Consider the following 21,443-nt stretch of genomic DNA (forward strand, 5'->3'; position numbering starts at 1 on the left):
CAGAGCTCATAGCTGCCCAAAAGCCCTGTCCGCCTCAGCCGGCCACTGCAACCATACAGGACCCCCGTTCAGCAGTGAGGCAATGGGAGCAGCCACCTGGCCAAAACCCCGGATAAATCTCCGGTAGTAATTGGCAAACCCTAAAAATCGCTGCACCTCCTTTACCGTGGTGGGAGTCGGCCAATTACGCACGGCTGCTATGCGGTCACTCTCCATCTCCACCCCTGATGTGAAAATGCGATACCCTAGGAAGGAGACGGCCTGCTGAAAGAACAGGCATTTCTCGGCCTTGACGTACAGGTCATGCTCCAACAGTCGTCCAAGTACCCTGCACACCAAGGACACATGCTCGGCGTGTGTAGCGGAGTATATCAGAATGTCATCGATATACACCACTACACACTGCCTGTGCAGGTCCCTGAAAATCTTGTCTACAAAGGATTTGAAAACTGATGGAGCATTCATCACCCTGTACGGCATGACGAGGTACTCATAATGCACTGTGGTGGTACTAAACGCTGTCTTCCACTCGTCTCCCTCCCGGATACGCACCAGGTTATACGCACTCCTGAGATCCAGTTTAGTGAAGAAGTGCACCCCATGCATTGACTCAATCGCCATGCCGATAAGAGGTGTACTGTACCTCACCGTGATTTGATTGAGACCTCTATAGTCAATGCACTGGCGCAGACCTCCATCCTTCTTCACAAAAAAGAAACTCGAGGAGGCGGGTGAAGTGGAGGACCAAATGTACCCCTGACGCAGGGATTCAGAGACATATGTCTCCATAGCAACTGACTCTGCTTGCGACAGGGGATACACGTGACTCCTGGGAAGCGCAGCGTCTGCCAGGAGATTTATCGCACAATCCCCCCATAGATGAGGTGGTAATTGAGTCACCTTTTTACAGAACGTGAGAACCAATACGGCATATTCTGGGGGGATGCACACAGTGGAGACCTGGTCTGGACTTTCCACCATGGTAGCACCAACGGAAACCCCTACACACCTCCCCGAGCACTCTCGCGACCACCCCGTGAGAGCCCTCTGTTGTCAGGAAATGGTGGGGTTATGATGAGCCAACCAGGGAAGGCCTAGTACCACGGGAAACAGAGGAGAGTCAATGAGGAAGAGACTGATTCTCTCCTCGTGACCGCCCTGCGTCACCATGGCCAAGGAGATGTTGGCCTCCCTGATTAGCCCAGACCCTAATGGTCGACTATCCAGACCCTAATGGTCGACTATCCCTAATCACACTAAATGCATTCAGTGTGATTAGGGAATGAAAACCAGGTGTGTATGGAACAAGACAAAACAAATGGGAATATGAAAAATTTTACATTTTACATTTTTAGTCATTTAGCAGACGCTCTTATCCAGAGCGACTTACAGTAGTGAATGCATACATTTCATTTTCATTTCATACAATTTTATTTATTTTATTTATTTTTTTCTTCTTTTTGTACTTGGCCCCCCGTGGGAATCAAACCCACAACCCTGGCGTTGCAAACACCATGCTCTACCAACTGAGCTACGGGGAAGGCGATGGCAAGAAAGCCGGTGACGTCGATCGCCGAACGCCGTCCGAACAAGGAGAGGAGCCGACTTCAGTGGAAGTCGTGACACTTCCAGTTTGGTGTAGCGCCATTTCCATTCCAATTTTCTGGAAGCTTGCTTCAGATCTCGGGTATTTTTTGTATACCAGGGCGTAAGTTTCTTATGACAAATGTTTTTTGTTTTTAGAGGTGCGACTGCATCTAGGGTATTATGCAAGGTTAAATTGAGTTCCTCAGTTAGATTGTTAACCTGTTAGGGCTAGGGGGCAGTATTTACACGTCTGGATAAAAAACGTACCCGATTTCATCTGGTTACCACTCCTACCCAGTAACTAGAATATGCATATACTTATTACATATGGATAGAAAACACCCTAAAGTTTCTAAAACTGTTTGAATGGTGTCTGTGAGTATAACAGAACTCAAATGGCAGGTCAAAACCTGAGAGATTCCTTTACAGGAAGTGGCCTGTCTGACCATTTCTGGAACTTCTTTGCCATCTCTATCTTTTACTAAGGATCTCTGCTCTAACGTGACACTTCCTACGTCGTCCAAAGGCTCTCAGAGCCCGGGAAAAACCTGAATGTCGTCATCCCAGCCCCAGGCTGAAACACATTATCGCCTTTCTCAAATGGCCGATCAAGGGACTCTGGGCTTAGGCGCGTGACCTGACCGCCCCCGTCTTTGTGATTTTTTCCTCTGTTTGCCGGAAAGGTAGATTTCCGGTCGGAATATTATCGCTTTTCTACAAGAAAAATGGCATAAAAATTGATTTTAAACAGCGGTTGACATGCTTCGAAGTACGGTAATGGAATATTTCGAATTTTTTTGTCACGAATTGCGCCATGCGCGCGACCCTTCTTTACCATTTCGGATAGTGTCTGGAACGCACGAACAAAACGCCGCTATTCGGATATAACGATGGATTATTTTGGACCAAACCAACATTTGTTATTGAAGTAGCAGTCCTGGGAGTGCATTCTGACGAAGACAACAAAAGGTAATCAAACTTTTATAATAGTAAATATGATTATGGTGAGTACTAAACTTGCCGGGTGTCTAAATAGCTAGCCCGTGATGCCTGGGCTATGTACTTAGAATATTGCAAAATGTGCTTTCACCAAAATGCTTTTTTAAAATCGGACATATCGAGTGCATAGAGGAGGTCTGTATCTATAATTCTTAAAATAATTGTTATGCTTTTTGTGAACGTTTATCGTGAGTAATTTAGTAAAATGTTAGCGAATTCCCCGGAAGTTTGCGGGGGGTATGCTAGTGCTGAACGTCACATGCTAATGTAAAAAGCTGGTTTTTGATATAAATATGAACTTGATTGAACAAAACATGCATGTATTGTATAAGATAATGTCCTAGGGTTGTCATCTGATGAAGATCATCAAAGGTTAGTGTTGCATTTAGCTGTCTTCTGGGTTTTTGTGACATTATATGCTAGCTTGAAAAATGGGTGTCTGATTATTTCTGGCTTGGTACTCTGCTGACATAATCTAATGTTTTGCTTTCGTTGTAAAGCCTTTTTGAAATCGGACAGTGTGGTTAGATTAACGAGAGTCTTGTCTTTAAATAGCTGTAAAATAGTCATATGTTTGAGAAATTGAAGTAATAGGATTTTTAAGATTTTGAAAATCGCGCCACAGGCTTCAAGTGGCTGTTACGTAGGTGGGACGAATTCGTCCCGCCTAGCCCATAGAGGTTAACCTCTCTAGGGTAGGTGGCACCAAATCGTCCCACTTACGTAACAGCCAGTGTAATCCCGTGGCGCGTTATTCAAAAACCTCAAAAATGCAAAAACTTCAATTTTTCAAACATATGACTATTTTACACCATTTTAAAGACAAGACTCTCGTTAATCTAACCACACTGTCCGATTTCAAAAAGGCTTTACAACGAAAGCAAAACATTAGATTATGTCAGCAGAGTACCCAGCCAGAAATAATCAGACACCCATTTTTCAAGCTAGCATATAATGTCACATAAACCCAAACCACAGCTAAATGCAGCACTAACCTTTGATGATCTTCATCAGATGACAACCCTAGGACATTATGTTATACAATACATGCATGTTTTGTTCAATCAAGTTCATATTTATATCAAAAACCAGCTTTTTACATTAGCATGTGACTAGCATGTGACTAGCATTCCCACCGAACACTGCCGGTGAATTTACTAAATTACTCACGATAAACGTTCACAAAAAGCATGACAATTATTTTAAGAATTATAGATACAGAACTCCTCTATGCACTCGATATGTCCGATTTTAAAATAGCTTTTCGGTGAAAGCACATTTTGCAATATTCTCAGTAGATAGCCCGGCATCACAGGGCTAGCTTTTTAGACACCCAGCAAGTTTAGCACTCACCAAAGTCAGATTTACTATAAGAAAAATGTTATTACCTTTGCTGTCTTCGTCAGAATGCACTCCCAGGACTTCTACTTCAATAACAAATGTTGGTTTGGTTCAAAATAATCCATAGTTATATCCAAACAGCGGTGTTTTGTTCGTGCGTTCAAGACACTATCCGAAAGGATAAATAAGGGTGACGAGCATGGTGCAATTCGTGACAAAAAATGTCTAAATATTCCATTACCGTACTTCGAAGCATGTCAACCGCTGTTTAAAATCAATTTTTATGCCATTTTTCTCATAAAAAAGCGATAATATTCCGACCGGGAATCTGCGTTTAGGTAAACAGACGAAAGAAAATAAAGCATTCGGTCGACTCGGGCACACGCCTAAGCCCATAGTACTCTGATCGGCCACTTGCCAAACGCGATAATGTGTTTCAGCCAGAGGCTGCCTCGATATCGTTCAGCTTTTTCCCGGGCTCTGAGAGCCTATGGGAGCCGTAGGAAGTGTCACGTTAGAGCAAAGATCCTCAGTCTTCAATAAACAGAGACAAGCGTCCCACCCGTGGTGCACTCCATCAACAGCAGGTGCATTTCAAGAGCGGCAAATTTGAATCCAAATAAATGTCAAAATTCAAATTTTTCAAACATACAACTATTTTACACCCTTTGAAAGATAAACATCTCCTTAATCTAACCACGTTTTACGATTTCAAAAAGGTTTTACGGCGAAAGCATAAATTTAGAGTATGTTAGGACAGTACATTTACAAGAGTTGTGTGTAATGTTTTGTCAATTCAAAGACAGGGTCACCAAAACCATAAAACCAGCTAAAATGATGCACTAACCTTTTACAATCTCCATCAGATGACACTCCTAGGACATTATGTTAGACAATACATGCATTTTTAGTTCTATCAAGTTCATATTTATATCCAAAAACAGCGTTTTACTATGGCATTGATGTTGAGGAAATCGTTTCCCTCCAATAACCGGCAGTCAAGTCAGCACCACAAATTAAATAATTAAAATTAGAAAACATTGGTAAAATATTATATTGTCATTTAAAGAATTATAGATTTACATCTCTTGAACGCAATCAACTTGCCAGATTTAAAAATAACCTTACTGGGAAATCACACTTTGCAATAATCTAAAATCGAAAATACTATGTAAATAATCCATTACCTTTGATTCTCTTCATCAGATGTCACTTCCAGGTATCACAGGTCCATAACGAATGTAGTTTTGTTCAAAAAAGCTCATCATTTATGTCCAAAAATCTCCGTCTTGTTAGCACATGATCTAAGCCCGCCGGACTTCACTTCATGAACGAGGGGAAAAAATATATTTACGTTCGTTCAAACATGTCAAACGTTGTATAGCATAAATCATTAGGGCCTTTTTTAACCAGAACATGAATAATATTCAAGGTGGACGAATGCATTCTCTTTTATAACGTATTGGAACGAGGGTACCCAACATGAACTCGCGCGCCAGGTGTCTAATGGGCCATCATCGTTCCATGGCTCTTGTTCGGTCAGATCTCCCTCCAGAAGACTCAAAACACTTTGTAAAGGCTGGTGACATCTAGTGGAAGCAATAGGAAGTGCCAAAATATTCCTCAGCCCCTGTGTTTTTCAATGGCATAGGTTTAAAGGTAATACAACACATCAGGTATCCACTTCCTGTCAGAAAATGTCTCAGGGTTTTGCCTGCCAAATGAGTTCTGTTATACTCACAGACACCATTCAAACAGTTTTAGAAACTTTAGGGTGTTTTCTATCCATATATAATAAGTATATGCATATTCTAGTTACTGGGTAGGATTAGTAACCAGATTAAATCGGGTACATTTTCTTATCCAGCCGTGCAAATACTGCCCCCTAGCCCTAACAGGTTAACTGATTGTTGTACTCTGACGTCCTTGGGTAGGTGGAGGAAAGGAAAGAAGGGCATCTAGGAATCTTTGGGTTGTCCGATTATTTATAGCATGGCTTTTGATGATCCTTGGTTGGGGTCTGAGCAGATTATTTGTTGCGATTGCAAACATAATAAAATGGTGGTCCGATGGTCCTGGATTATGAGGAAAAACATTAAGATAAATAACATTTATTCCACAGGACAAAACTAGGTCCAGAGTATGACTGTGGCATTGAGCAGGTCCGGAGAGATGGACAAAACCCACTGAGTTGATGATGGCTCCGAAAGCCTTTTGGAGTGGGTGAATATTAGTCACCAAAAATTTGAATATTATCTGCCGTGACTTCAAGGTCCGATAGGAATTTAGGGAACTCAGTGAGGAACGCTGTATATGGTCCAGGAGGCCTGTAAACAGTAGCTATAAAAAGTGATTGTGTAGGCTGCATAGATTTCATGACTAGAAGCTCAAAAGACAAAAGCACAGTAGTTTTTTTGTGAATTGAAATGTGCTATCGTGAATGTTAGCAACACCTCCACCTTAGCAGGATGCAAGGGGGACATGGTCACTAGTGTAACCATATGGTGAGGACTCATTTACCATAGTAAATTCATCAGGCTTAAACCATGTTTCGGTCAGGCCAATCACATCAAGATTATGATCAGTGATTAGTTAATTGACTAGAACTGCCTTGGAAGTGAGGGATCTAACATTAAGTAGCCCTATTTTGAGATGTGACCTTTATTTAATTAGGCAAGTCAGTTAAGAACAAATTATTATTTACAATGATGGCCTACCCTGGCCAAACACGGATGACACTGGGCCAATTGTGCACCACCCTATGGGACTCCCAATCATGGCCGGATGTGATACAGCCTGGATTCGAACCAGGGAATGTAGTGACGCCTCTTACACTGAGATGCAGGGCCTTAGACCGCTGTGTCACTCGGGAGCCCTATACCAAGGCAGGACATAGAAACCCAATAATCTACTGATAAACTAAATATTGAACAACAATTCGTCTTTTACATGCCGTGGCCTAATGCTAATAGTCACCATAAAAGGGTGTTTTCTAGTAGGAGTTTTAACGCTCGTTCATGCGGGCAGGTTTGCGACAAGGCCAGATTTATAACGGAAAACATGCGTATGTATGGCGGGTGCAAAGTTCATGAATCTCAATAGGTTTGTACGTGCGCAGACTTATCAGAAATGGCGCACGCAGAAATTTAGAGTGAAATTTCTGCAACGGTTATAAATGAGGCCCCAAGGCTTAACAGGAGGAGAGATCACTCAGTCTCAAAGCATCCCGCCCAACTGACACTCAGACTATACAGATACAAAACGTCACAAATACAGATGGGTCTCATTCTGTACACACACAGAAACACACATCTACACATGATGAAATAAACAACCACCACAAATCCAACCCCTGCACCCACATACCATACAATAACCCCCCTCATCACACACACAAACACGCAAAATAACACACACACAAAACACATACACCCTCTGCACTCCCACTTTACTCATTCCTCAGTCAGTCAGTCTTAGTGCTGGGTAGAGCTTATTCCCCATCTGGCTCACAGGCCAGAGAAGATATGGTAATACAATATTTTTAACCCTTGAAGGGATACTGTTATCCTTTCAAAGGGCTCCCTCAAATTATCCGTCAAATTACTAATTGACATTTGGTTTCCTTACCCTGTAACCAGTCTCTGGACAAGGTATGACAGCAATCCATGCTTTGGTTTAGTTTCCACATAACATTTTAGCATTTGTGGCACAAATCCCATTGAAGTCATGGGACTGATATTAGCTTTTTTTGCGCATCAAATCTATAAGGGACTTTGTTGAGCTACACAATCAATTTGAGATACATTCGGATTATTTGAACTTGAGTGGGATTCGTGCCACAAATGCTAAAACGTTAGCATGTGGAAACAGTGCTAGGGAAACTAAACCAAAGCTTGGATTGCAGTCATACCTTGTGTATTATGCGTATTCTAACTTAGCAGCACTCCCCTATGAATGCACACACACCCACCCTCACTCTCTCTCTACACCACCTCTTTCCTCCATCCCCAGGTTGGATGACAGAAAGGATTATTTTTCTTGAAGCACCATGAAATTATGCATTCTCCATTTACCCTGTTGCTACATCATTCTCCCTCTCCACCCCATGGCTGAGAATACAATTATTATTATTCATCCCATCTTCCTTCTCTTCTTCTCCTCACCCTCCCCGGCTTACCTACCCTCCCTCCCTTCCCTCCACTCTCCCCTACCTCGTTCCCTCTTCCTCTCCCCTCCCTCCCTCCCTCCCTCCCTCCCTCCCTCCCTCCCTCCCTCCCTCCCTCCCTCCCTCCCTCCCTCCCTCCCTCGCATCTCCTCTCCCCTCCCTCCCTCCCTACACTCCTCTCTCGTGTCTCCTCTCCTCTCCTCTCCTCTCCTCCCTCCCTCCCTCCCTCCCTCCCTCCCTCCCTCCCTCCCTCCCTCCCTCCCTCCCTCCCAGTCCTGTGTGTGTTCTGGGGCTATCTTTGAGTGAAGGGTTGGCTAGAAGGGCTCACTTTGATTATGTATTTGTCTGTTCCAGTCAGACCAGGCACCAGGATAAAGTGACTAAAGGGGCAGTTGAAATAGGTGAGGGGGCTGCATTTTGGGGGGTTCTTGCATTGGAATTATATTGAATTCTGCTTATATCATGCTATACCACAATAAACATGAAGCATTGAGTGCTTTTGACCAAGAAGTGACAGGTTGGCGCAAAGTCTTCACTGCACTCTTTCAGCACCATGGACAGCACCATACACACTAAAGGAAGGTCGTTTAAAATCTAGGCTGGTGGCTGAGGAAGTCATTTTGCCATTCCGTACTCTAGGTTTCTGCTGAAATGACACCATTGGCTATATCATCAAGATTTTGACAAAAGCCAACCAGCTGGATTATTTCTTACCTTTTCAGAAGAGTTGCAGCCTCCTTGATGCTCTGAGGAAATTTCTGAGTAACCGATCATTCCATTCTTTCCGAAATCTTCTTGTAAGATCCTCCTTAACCCCCCAAGGTTGATGTCAGCGCCCCCGTGGAAATCTAATTGGCATAATAAAAGAAATCCCCAGTTTAAGCTAGAGATATGTTTTTTGCATTGGATAAGTCTCAATCCACCACATCTGTGGTGAAAGGTGACAGAGCTAGAGCGGTGTTTGTCAGACCATGAGACATCCCAGAAATCTTCACACAAAATCGCATGTAGCGTCCGAACGGTTTGCCCGACAAACTATTATGACCCCTCTATGGAAAGATGAGATCTCACAAACACGATGGTGTTATCCGTTTTGGTCTACAACCCCCACAAGTGTATTGGCCTCATCTGAAGTCGATACGGTTGATGTGCCAACTTCTGTCTGTAGCATCCGAACGGTTTAATATGAACCCACTGTGCAAAGCTGAGACTCTCACGAACACGTACATGTCAGTTGTTTTGTTCTAGGATGCCCACAGGCCTCACAAGACCTGTCTGAAGGTCCCCTGGTACCAGTTAAAAAATATGAATGGAAGTACAGTATATACAGTGCATTCAGAAAGTATTCAGACTGCTTGACTACTCCCAAAGTTTTCTACGTTACAGCCTTATTCTAAAATGTATTAATTCATTTGTTTCTCCTTATCAATCTACACACAATACCCCATAATGACAAAGAGAAAACAGTTTTTTATACATTTTTGCAAATGTATTAAATAAAAAACAGAAATACAATCTTTACATAAGTATTCAGAGCCTTTGCTATGAGACACGAAATTTAGCTCAGGTGCATGCTGTTTCCATTGATCATCCTTGAGATGTTTCTACAACTCGATTGGAGTCAACCTGTGGTAAATTGAATTGATTGGACACGATTTGGAAGGGCACACACCTGTCTATGTAAGGTTCCACAGTTGACAGTGCATATAAGAGCAAAAACCAAGCCATGAGGTCGAAGGAATTGTCCATAGAGCTCCAAGACAGGATTGTGTCGAGGCACAGACCTGGGGATAGGGTAACAAAACATTTCTGCAGCATTAAAGGTCCCCAAGAACACAGTGGTCTCCATCATTCTTAAATGGAAGAAGTTTGGAACCATCAAGACTCTTCCTAGAGCTGGCCTCACGGCCAAACAGAGTAATCGGGGGGAGAAGGGCCTTGGTCAGAGAGGTGACCAAGAACCCAATCGTCACTGACAGAGTTCCAAAGTTCCTCTGTGGAGATGGTAGAACCTTCCAGAAGGACAACCATCTCTGCAGCACTCCACCAATCAGGCCTTTATGGTACAGTGGCCAGGCGGAAGCCACTCCTCAGTGTAAATCACATGACAGCCTAAAGGACTCTCAGACCATGACATACAAGATTTTCTGGTCTGATGAAACCAAGATTGAACTCTTTGGCCTGAATGCCAAGCGTCACGTCTGGAGGAAACCTGACACCATCCCTACGGTGAAGCATGGTGGTGGCAGCATCATGCTTGGGGATGCTTGGGGATGACTAGGAGACTAGTCAGGATTGAGGGAAAGATGAAAGGAGTAAAGTACAGAGAGATCCTTCATGAAAACCTGTTCCAGAGCGCTCAGGACCTCAGACTGGGGCGAAGGTTCACCTTCCAAAAGGGCAACAACCCTAAGCACACAGCCAAGACAACACAGGAGTGGCTTTGGGAGATGTGTCTGAATGTCCTTGAGTGGCCCAGCCAAAGCCTGGAATTGAACCCAATCGAACATCTCTTGAGAGACCTGAAAATAGCTGTGCAGCAACGCTCCCCAACTAACCTGGCAAAGCTTGATAGGATCTGCCGAGAAGAATGGGAGAAACACCCCAAATGCAGTTGTACCAAGCTTGTAGCGTCATACCCAAGAAGACTCAAGGCTGTAATCACTGCCAAAAGTGCTTCAACATAGTGCTGAGTAAAGGGTGTGAATACTTAGTTTTTGTTTTTACTTTGTCGTTATGGGGTATTGTGTGTAGATTGGTGACGGGAAAAAAACTATTTAATCAATTTTAGAATAAGACCGTAACGTAACAGAATGTGGAAAAAGTCAAGGGGTCTGAACACTTTCCGAATGCACTGTGTGCAGACTGTTTAGTGCCAAAAATAAGGGGCTAAAACCATGTGAAAAAAACAAAACACGTTTCCTGATCTTTCTTATACAGTATCTCTCAGATATAGAACAGACACTTCAGAACAAACTTCCTTTAGATATTTTTGGAGAGGACTATCTGTTGTTCCATGTAGTGAATCTGTTATTCAATGTGTTTGTATGGGCTAATAGCAGTATGGCGAAATAAAATTGTTGTATATGTTGTTGTTTTTTATACTTCAAGGGGTCTTAAAATTCAAAACCAAAAAGCAAAATGATCCCTGGTATGACCTTCTTAAAATGATTACATATATCTTACTAACTCCTTTTGCTTTGGGTATTTTGGCAAAGCCAATTTCTGATATCCATCGTGGCAGATTAACTGGTTCGAGCTAGCTAAATAGGCTAAGGCTAATAACGCTTTTTACAGCTAGCTAAGAAGCTAACTGAACTATGTAGTACCTGGGCATGAGGCAGAGTTGAGTGAAACAACTTCAACGGTAAACTTGACCCGCCCTTATAAATCAAAACCAAATATTTGTACGGAGCATTTTTCCCGGATTTTATGGAAACCCAAAGGAGTTATTCCTAACCGACCCGGTCGCTTCAATAGCCCTCAATAGCCCTCCAGCGCAGCGGAGATACAGATTTTGCGTCAACCTATCTTCCCTGTGGCTCAGTTGGTAGCAGCATGGTGTGTGCAACGCCAGGGTTGTGGGTTTGATTCCCACGGGGGGCCAGTACAAAAAAAAATGCATGCAATGAAATGTATGCATTCACTACTGTAAGTCGCTCTGGATAAGAGCGTCTGCTAAATGACAAAAATCTAAAAATCTGTCAATCATTTGAACTTTTTAGCAATTTTTTTATTGGGACATAAAATGAAAACTGAGGGGGCACAAGTTTCAACTCAGGGCATTTTTTCCCCCTCGTGGAGCTGGGCCCAGAGAAGGGACCAGAGGCTTCCACCAACCCCAGAGAAGGGGAGTCCTACATGCGTGGATGCCTTCCTGCCTAACAGTCTTTTTCTTTGTGTGTGTGTGCGTGTGTGTCTGTTACCCTCTCTAACACACACACACACACACAATTCCAGTTAATTAAATCAATTGTGAGTCAATCAAGCACCAGAACATGCCCACATTTCTTAATAAATACGAGAATATTATGAGGCTGTAACAGAACCGTAAAATATCCTCCTCACCAACCATCGCTCAGCCTAAACGTTCTTTAGCGGGCCGACTCACTTTAAAATAACTTTTCTTTCAAGGCTCAAATGAATACCAGAGACATGTCATCTCAAAACAAAAGGACATCTATTATTGTCTCCAGCATGACTCCTTTCTGACACATTCTAGAATTAGACCTATTGTTTTGTCTCTGGCTCTGACTTTCCTGAAGGCGCGAAGTCTCACACACAAAGGCATTCCACACTCCACATTCTGCAGGACTGGGGAGGCTTATGTGAGACTGATGTGATATGTGAGGAGGCAGGTAGCCTGGTGGTTAGAGCATTGGGCCAGTAACTGAAAAGTTCCTGGTTCTAATCCCAAAGCTGACAAGGTAAAAAATCTGTTGCTGTGTCCTTAACTGACTTGCCTAGTTAAAAAAATGGATAACGTAGTAGTAGTTTAAGAACAAATTCTTATTTACAATGACGGCCTACCGGGGAACAGTAGGTTAACTGCCTTGTTTAGGGGCAGAACGACAGATTTTTACCTTGTCAGCTCGGGGATTCGATTGTCCTGTTAGCAATAGCCATATTAGCAGGCTTAGGCCTATTTCCTTTCGAACTTCACATTCCTCTAGTAAACTGGCTACTGATGGATATTATCGATATCAGAAATATGTTCTCGATAAATGGTGGGTTATTTTCGGTTTATCGTCCCAGCTCTAATATGAGGCAATTGTGGGGAAAGTGGAGCTCATCATTGAGACATTACTTTCAGTTTATCGTTCCAGCTCTAATATGAGGCCATTGTGGGGAAAGTGGAGCCCATCACTGAGACATTATTTTTGGTTTATAGTCCCAGCTCAAATATGAGGCCATTGTGGGGAAAGTGGAGCCCATCACTGAGACATCTAAGGCAGCGGAGTGAAGGCTTTCTGGTCCTGAACACCAGTCTGATTGAGTTTGATATGGACAGCCTCGAGTTAGTGACTTCCAAATGAGTGCAGTGTGTTTGACAGACAGACAGACAGACAGACAGACAGACAGACAGACAGACAGACAGACAGACAGACAGACAGACAGACAGACAGACAGACAGACAGACAGACAGACAGACAGACAGACAGACAGAGACAAGAGAGAGTTGTGTTGATGTTCTATTAGAACCATATGCAGACAGGGTTGGATTTGTCAGTGTAATGGAAGGCTATCAGTGTGTTTTCTCCCTCTACATTGATAATGACACTGTTAGATGTGGGGAGGGGATGGTCTCACTGCATCTCAGCTTTCAAATGAAGTGTGAAGAAGATTGAGGTCTAGGCTGCTATAGGTCAGAGAGAGAGAGCAAGAAAGCAGAGTAAAGGAAATCTGTTGTTTTTCACAGTGTTTAATTAATACACATACAAGGGCACACAGACACGTTCACACAGTCACTAGAACACAGACACATTCACACAGTCACTAGAACACAGACACTTTCACACAGACACTTTCACACAGTCACTACACACATACACACAACACACAAACCATCACACAACACACAAACAAACACACATACACACAAACCATCACACATACACACAAACAAACACACACACATACACACAAACCATCACACATACACACAAACGAACACACATACACACAAACGAACACACATACACACAAACGAACACACATACACACAAACGAACAAACATACACACCAACACACAAACGAACAAACATACACACAAACGAACAAACATACACACAAACCATCACACAACACACAAACAAACACACATACACACAAACGAACACACATACACACAAACGAACACACATACACACAAACGAACACACATACACACAAATCATCACACAACACACAAACGAACACACAACACACAAACAAACAAACATACACACAAACAAACACACATCCCCACAAATAAACACACACCAAAAAAACGTATCCTGTATGCATTACCATGCCTCAGCATATGACAACCAACATCAACATAACCTTTGATACTACACAAGCTCTGTCAACTAAACAAGGAACAAGGCTGTACGTCACAATACAGTGTTAACCTGTTAGGGCTAGGGGGCAGTATTGACACGGCCGGATAAAAAACGTACCCGATTTAATCTGGTTACTACTCCTGCCCAGTAACTAGAATATGCATATAATTATTGACTTTGGATAGAAAAAAACCTAAAGTTTCTAAAACTGTTTGAATGGTATCTGTGAGTATAACAGAACTCAAATGGCAGGCCAAAACCTGAGAAGATTCCATGCAGGAAGTGGCCTGTCTGAGAAGTTGTGTTTCATCTTGGCTCTGTTTATTGAAGACTGAGGATCTTTGCTCTAACGTGACAGTTCCTACGGCTCCCATAGGCTCTCAGAGCCCGGGAAAAAGCTGAACGATATCGAGGCAGCCTCTGGCTGAAACACATTATCGCTTTTGGCAAGTGGCCGATCAGAGTACTATGGGCTTAGGCGCGTGCCCGAGTCGACCGAATGCTTTATTTTCTTTCGTCTGTTTACCTAAACGCAGATTCCCGGTCGGAATATTATCGCTTTTTTATGAGAAAAATGGCATAAAAATTGCTTTTAAACAGCGGTTGACATGCTTCGAAGTACGGTAATGGAATATTTAGATTTTTTTTGTCACGAATTGCACCATGCTCGTCACCCTTATTTACCCTTTCGGATAGTGTCTTGAACGCACAAACAAAACGCCGCTGTTTGGATATAACTATGGATTATTTTGAACCAAACCAACATTTGTTATTGAAGTAGAAGTCCTGGGAGTGCATTCTGACGAAGACAGCAAAGGTAATAACATTTTTCTTATAGTAAATCTGACTTTGGTGAGTGCTAAATTTGCTGGGTGTCTAAATAGCTAGCCCTGTGATGCCGGGCTATCTACTGAGAATATTGCAAAATGTGCTTTCACCGAAAAGCTATTTTAAAATCGGACATATCGAGTGCATAGAGGAGTTCTGTATCTATAATTCTTAAAATAATTGTCATGCTTTTTGTGAACGTTTATCGTGAGTAATTTAGTAAATTCACCGGCAGTGTTCGGTGGGAATGCTAGTCACATGCTAGTCACATGCTAATGTAAAAAGCTGGTTTTTGATATAAATATGAACTTGATTGAACAAAACATGCATGTATTGTATAACATAATGTCCTAGGGTTGTCATCTGATGAAGATCATCAAAGGTTAGTGCTGCATTTAGCTGTGGTTTGGGTTTATGTGACATTATATGCTAGCTTGAAAAATGGGTGTCTGATTATTTCTGGCTGGGTACTCTGCTGACATAATCTAATGTTTTGCTTTCGTTGTAAAGCCTTTTTGAAATCGGACAGTGTGGTTAGATTAACGAGATTCTTGTCTTTAAAATGGTGTAAAATAGTCATATGTTTGAAAAATTGAAGTTTTTGCATTTTTGAGGTTTTTGAATAACGCGCCACGGGATTACACTGGCTGTTACGTAGGTGGGACGATTTGGTGCCACCTACCCTAGAGAAGTTAACAGAGATGAAGTTCCCCTGGCCCTGAAATGCTGTTCACCGCAAGACATTGGTATCCAAATTGAGCATAGTTCACATATTTCACTTAAATTTCACTTAACATTCTATTCTACCCTAAACCCTTCTGATGAGCTACTTGGATTGGCAGCTCACTTGATAAAAAGTCTACTTAAATTGATTCCCGCTCGCGAGATAATTTCTCAGAAGTGGCTAAAAAGAATATTAAAGGTAAATTAATAGAGACCAATAGGAGAGAAGTAACGGATTTTTCCTGATAACTCGGGAGCGTTAGGAAGAGCGTCACTGATAGGAACGAGTGTGAAAAAAGACAGAACGAGCCAGGAGAGGGGAGAGATGGAAAGAGGGAAGAGGTCCTCTGAGTCATAAGAAATGCAACGATTCCAAGCAAAGGAATATTTCCTATGGCTGCTGAACAAGGCTGAATGAGACGAGGAATTAAAGTCTAAACGCAGATAAATTACCACAGCAGATTAGTCAGAGAGAGACGGCGAGGGGAGACAGACAGAGAGATACAGAGAGGGAGAGAGAGAGAAATAAGGAGGGAGAGAGAAGTGGAGACGAACAGAGAGAGAAAGAGGGGAGATGGACAGAGAGAGACAGAGATGGGAGACGGACAGAGAGAGACAGAGAGGGGAGACGGACAGAGAGGGGAGATGGACAGAGAGAGACAGAGAAGGGAGACGGACAGAGATGGATAGAGAGGGGAGACGGACAGAGAGTGGAGACGGACAGAGAGCGACAGAGAGGGGAGACGGACAGAGAGACAGACATAGAGGGCAGATGGACAGAAACAGTCAGAGAGGGGTGACGAACAGAGAGAGACAGAGGGGAGATGGAAAGATAGAGACAGAGAGGGGAGACAGACAGCGAGAGAAAGAGAGGGGAGATGGACAGAGAGAGAGAGAGAGGGGAGACGGACAGAGAGAGACAGAGAGGGGAGACGGACAGAGAGAGGAGACGGACAGAGAGAGACAGAGAGGGGAGACGGACAGAGAGAGGAGACGGACAGAGAGAGACAGAGAGGGGAGATGGGACAGAGAGAGAGAGAGAGAGAGGGGAGACGGACAGAGAGAGACAGAGAGGGGAGACGGACAGAGAGAGGAGATGGACAGAGAGAGACAGACAGGGGAGACAGACAGAGAAAGACAGAGACGGGAGCCGGACAGAGAGAGGAGTCGGACAGATAGAGAGGGGAGATGGACAGAGAGAGACAGAAAGTGGAGATGGATAGAGAGAGACAGAGAGGGGAGACAGACAGAGAGACAGAGAGGGGAGACGGACAGAGAGAGACAGAGAGGGGAGACTGACAGATAGAGACAGAGAGAGGAGAGGGGAGATGGACAGAGACCGGAGATGTGGAGATGGAGATGGACAGAGAGAGATAGACAGGGGAGATGGACAGAGAGAGACAGAGAGGGTAGACGGACAGAGAGAGACAGAGAGGGGAGACGGACAGAGAGAGACAGAGGGGAGACGGACAGAGAGAGACAGAGAGGAGAGACGGACAGATAGAGACAGAGGGGGAGAGGGGAGATGGACAGAGAGAGACAGAGAGAGACAGATGGACAGAAAGAGACAGAGAGGGGAGAGGGAGAGAGAAACAGAGAAGGGAGACAGACAGATAGAGACAGAGAGAGGAGAGGGCAGACGGACAGAGAGCGGAGACGGGGAGATGGAGATGGACAGAGAGAGACAGAGAGAGGAGACGGACAGAGAGAGACAGAGAGGGGAGACGGACAGAGAGAGGAGAAAGACAGACAGAGACAGAGAGGGGAGACAGACAGAGACAGAGAGGGGAGATGGATAGAGACAGAGAGGGGAGACAGACAGATAGAGACAGAGAGAGGAGAGGGGAGACGGAGAGAGAGGGGAAACGGACAGAGATAGACAGAGAGGGGAGAAAGACAGAGAGAGGAGACGGACAGAGAGGGACAGAGAGAGGAGACGGACAGAGAGAGGAGAGAGACAGAGAAGGGAGACGGACAGAGAGGGATAAAGAGGGGAGACGGACAGAGAGAGGAGACGGACAGAAAGAGTCAGAGAGGGGTGACGAACAGAGAAAGACAGAGAGGGGAGATGGAAAGATAGAGACAGAGAGTGGATACAGACAGATAGAGGAGATGGACAGAGAGAGACAGAGAGGGGAGATGGACAGAGAGAGACAGAGAGGGGAGACGGCCAGAGAGAGGAGATGGACAGAGAGAGACAGAGAGGGTAGACGGACAGAGAGGGACAGAGAGAGGAGCAGGACAGAGAGAGACAGAGAGGGGAGACGGACAGAGAGAGGAGAAAGACAGAGAGAGACAGAGAGGGGAGACAGACAGATAGAGACAGAGAGGGGAGACAGACAGATAGAGACAGAGAGGGGAGACAGACAGATAGAGACAGAGAGGGGAGATGGATAGAGACAGAGAGGGGAGACAGACAGATAGAGACAGAGAGATGAGAGGGGAGACGGGCAGAGCGGGGAGACGGACAGAGATAGACAGAGAGGGGAGACGGACAGAGAGAGGAGATGGACAGAGAGAGACAGAAAGGGGAGACGGACAGAGAGAGGAGAGAGAAGGAGAGGGGAGACGGACAGAGAGAGGAGAAAGACAGAGAGAGTCAGCGAGGGGAGACAGACAGATAGAGACAGAGAGGGGAGACAGACAGAGAGAGGAGAGAGACAGAGAGGGGAGAAGGACAGAGAGAGGAGAAAGACAGAGAGAGACAGAGAAGGGAGACAGACAGATAGAGACAGAGAGGGGTGACGGATAGAGACAGAGAGGGGAGACAGACAGATAGAGACAGAGAGAGTAGAGGGGAGACGGAAAGAGAGGGGAGACGGACAGAGATAGACAGAGCGGGGAGACGGACAGCGAGAGGAGAAAGACAGAGAGAGACAGAGAGGGGAGACAGACAGAGACAGAGAGGGGAGACAGACAGATAGAGACAGAGACAGGAGAGGGGAGACAGAAAGAGAGGGGAGACGGACAGAGATAGACAGAGAGGGGAGACGGACAGAGAGAGGAGACGGACAGAGCGAGACAGAGAGGGGAGATGGACAGAGAGAGACAGAAAGTGGAGATGGATAGAGAGAGACAGAGAGGGGAGACGGACAGAGAGACAGAGAGGGGAGACGGACAGAGAGAGACAGAGAGGGGAGACAGACAGATAGAGACAGAGAGAGGAGAGGGGAGACGGACAGAGAGGGGAGACGGACAGAGAGGGGAAACGGACAGAGATAGACAGAGAGGGGAGAAAGACAGAGAGAGGAGACGGACAGAGAGGGACAGAGAGAGGAGACGGACAGAGAGAGGAGAGAAACAGAAAAGGGAGACGGACAGAGAGGGATAAAGAGGGGAGATGGACAGAGAGAGGAGACGGACAGAGAGAGACAGAGAGGGGAGACGGACAGAGAGAGACAGAGAGGGGAGACGGACAGAGAGAGACAGAGGGGAGACGGACAGAGAGATCAGAGAGGAGAGACGGACAGATAGAGACAGAGGGGGAGAGGGGAGATGGACAGAGAGAGACAGAGAGAGACAGATGGACAGAAAGAGACAGAGAGGGGAGACGGAGAGAGAAACAGAGAAGGGAGACGGACAGATAGAGACAGAGAGAGGAGAGGGCAGATGGACAGAGAGCGGAGACGGGGAGATGGAGGTGGACAGAGAGAGACAGAGAGAGGAGACGGACAGAGAGAGACAGAGAGGGGAGACGGACAGAGAGAGGAGAAAGACAGAGCGAGACAGAGAGGGGAGACAGACAGAGACAGAGATGGGAGACAGACAGATAGAGACAGAGAGGGGAGATGGATAGAGAGGGGAGACGGACAGAGATAGACAGAGCGGGGAGACGGACAGCGAGAGGAGAAAGACAGAGAGAGACAGAGAGGGGAGACAGACAGAGACAGAGAGGGGAGACAGACAGATAGAGACAGAGACAGGAGAGGGGAGACAGAAAGAGAGGGGAGACGGACAGAGATAGACAGAGAGGGGAGACGGACAGAGAGAGGAGACGGACAGAGCGAGACAGAGAGGGGAGATGGACAGAGAGAGACAGAAAGTGGAGATGGATAGAGAGAGACAGAGAGGGGAGACGGACAGAGAGACAGAGAGGGGAGACGGACAGAGAGAGACAGAGAGGGGAGACAGACAGATAGAGACAGAGAGAGGAGAGGGGAGACGGACAGAGAGGGGAGACGGACAGAGAGGGGAAACGGACAGAGATAGACAGAGAGGGGAGAAAGACAGAGAGAGGAGACGGACAGAGAGGGACAGAGAGAGGAGACGGACAGAGAGAGGAGAGAAACAGAAAAGGGAGACGGACAGAGAGGGATAAAGAGGGGCGATGGACAGAGAGGGGAGACGGACAGAGAGAGACAGAGAGGGGAGACGGACAGAGAGAGACAGAGGGGAGACGGACAGAGAGATCAGAGAGGAGAGACGGACAGATAGAGACAGAGGGGGAGAGGGGAGATGGACAGAGAGAGACAGAGAGAGACAGATGGACAGAAAGAGACAGAGAGGGGAGACGGAGAGAGAAACAGAGAAGGGAGACGGACAGATAGAGACAGAGAGAGGAGAGGGCAGATGGACAGAGAGCGGAGACGGGGAGATGGAGGTGGACAGAGAGAGACAGAGAGAGGAGACGGACAGAGAGAGACAGAGAGGGGAGACGGACAGAGAGAGGAGAAAGACAGAGCGAGACAGAGAGGGGAGACAGACAGAGACAGAGATGGGAGACAGACAGATAGAGACAGAGAGGGGAGATGGATAGAGACAGAGAGGGGAGACAGACAGATAGAGACAGAGACAGGAGAGGGGAGACAGAAAGAGAGGGGAGACGGACAGAGATAGACAGAGAGGGGAGACGGACAGAGGTAGAGACAGAGAGGGCAGATGGACAGAAAGAGTCAGAGAGGGGTGACGAACAGAGAAAGACAGAGAGGGGAGATGGATAGAGACAGAGAGGGGAGACAAACAGATAGAGACAGAGACAGGAGAGGGGAGACAGAAAGAGAGGGGAGACGGACAGAGATAGACCGATGGACAGAGAGGGGAGACGGACAGAGAGAGACAGAGAGGGGAGACGGACAGAGAGAGACAGAGGGGAGACGGACAGAGAGATCAGAGAGGAGAGACGGACAGATAGAGACAGAGGGGGAGAGGGGAGATGGACAGAGAGAGACAGAGAGAGACAGATGGACAGAAAGAGACAGAGAGGGGAGACGGAGAGAGAAACAGAGAAGGGAGACGGACAGATAGAGACAGAGAGAGGAGAGGGCAGATGGACAGAGAGCGGAGACGGGGAGATGGAGGTGGACAGAGAGAGACAGAGAGAGGAGACGGACAGAGAGAGACAGAGAGGGGAGACGGACAGAGAGAGGAGAAAGACAGAGCGAGACAGAGAGGGGAGACAGACAGAGACAGAGATGGGAGACAGACAGATAGAGACAGAGAGGGGAGATGGATAGAGAGGGGAGACGGACAGAGATAGACAGAGCGGGGAGACGGACAGCGAGAGGAGAAAGACAGAGAGAGACAGAGAGGGGAGACAGACAGAGACAGAGAGGGGAGACAGACAGATAGAGACAGAGACAGGAGAGGGGAGACAGAAAGAGAGGGGAGACGGACAGAGATAGACAGAGAGGGGAGACGGACAGAGAGAGGAGACGGACAGAGCGAGACAGAGAGGGGAGATGGACAGAGAGAGACAGAAAGTGGAGATGGATAGAGAGAGACAGAGAGGGGAGACGGACAGAGAGACAGAGAGGGG

The 21,443-nt window shown here is 45.7% G+C and overlaps 1 pseudogene; it reads right to left on the minus strand.

The window, feature by feature from the left end:
• LOC123729168 (uncharacterized) overlaps window positions 1-21,443 on the minus strand; it is a 792,531-nt pseudogene that overhangs the window by 383,746 nt on the left and 387,342 nt on the right.

Source organism: Salmo salar, chromosome 20, assembly GCF_965601325.2.
Source record: "Salmo salar chromosome 20, fSalSal1, whole genome shotgun sequence".
Lineage (NCBI taxonomy): Eukaryota > Metazoa > Chordata > Actinopteri > Salmoniformes > Salmonidae > Salmo > Salmo salar.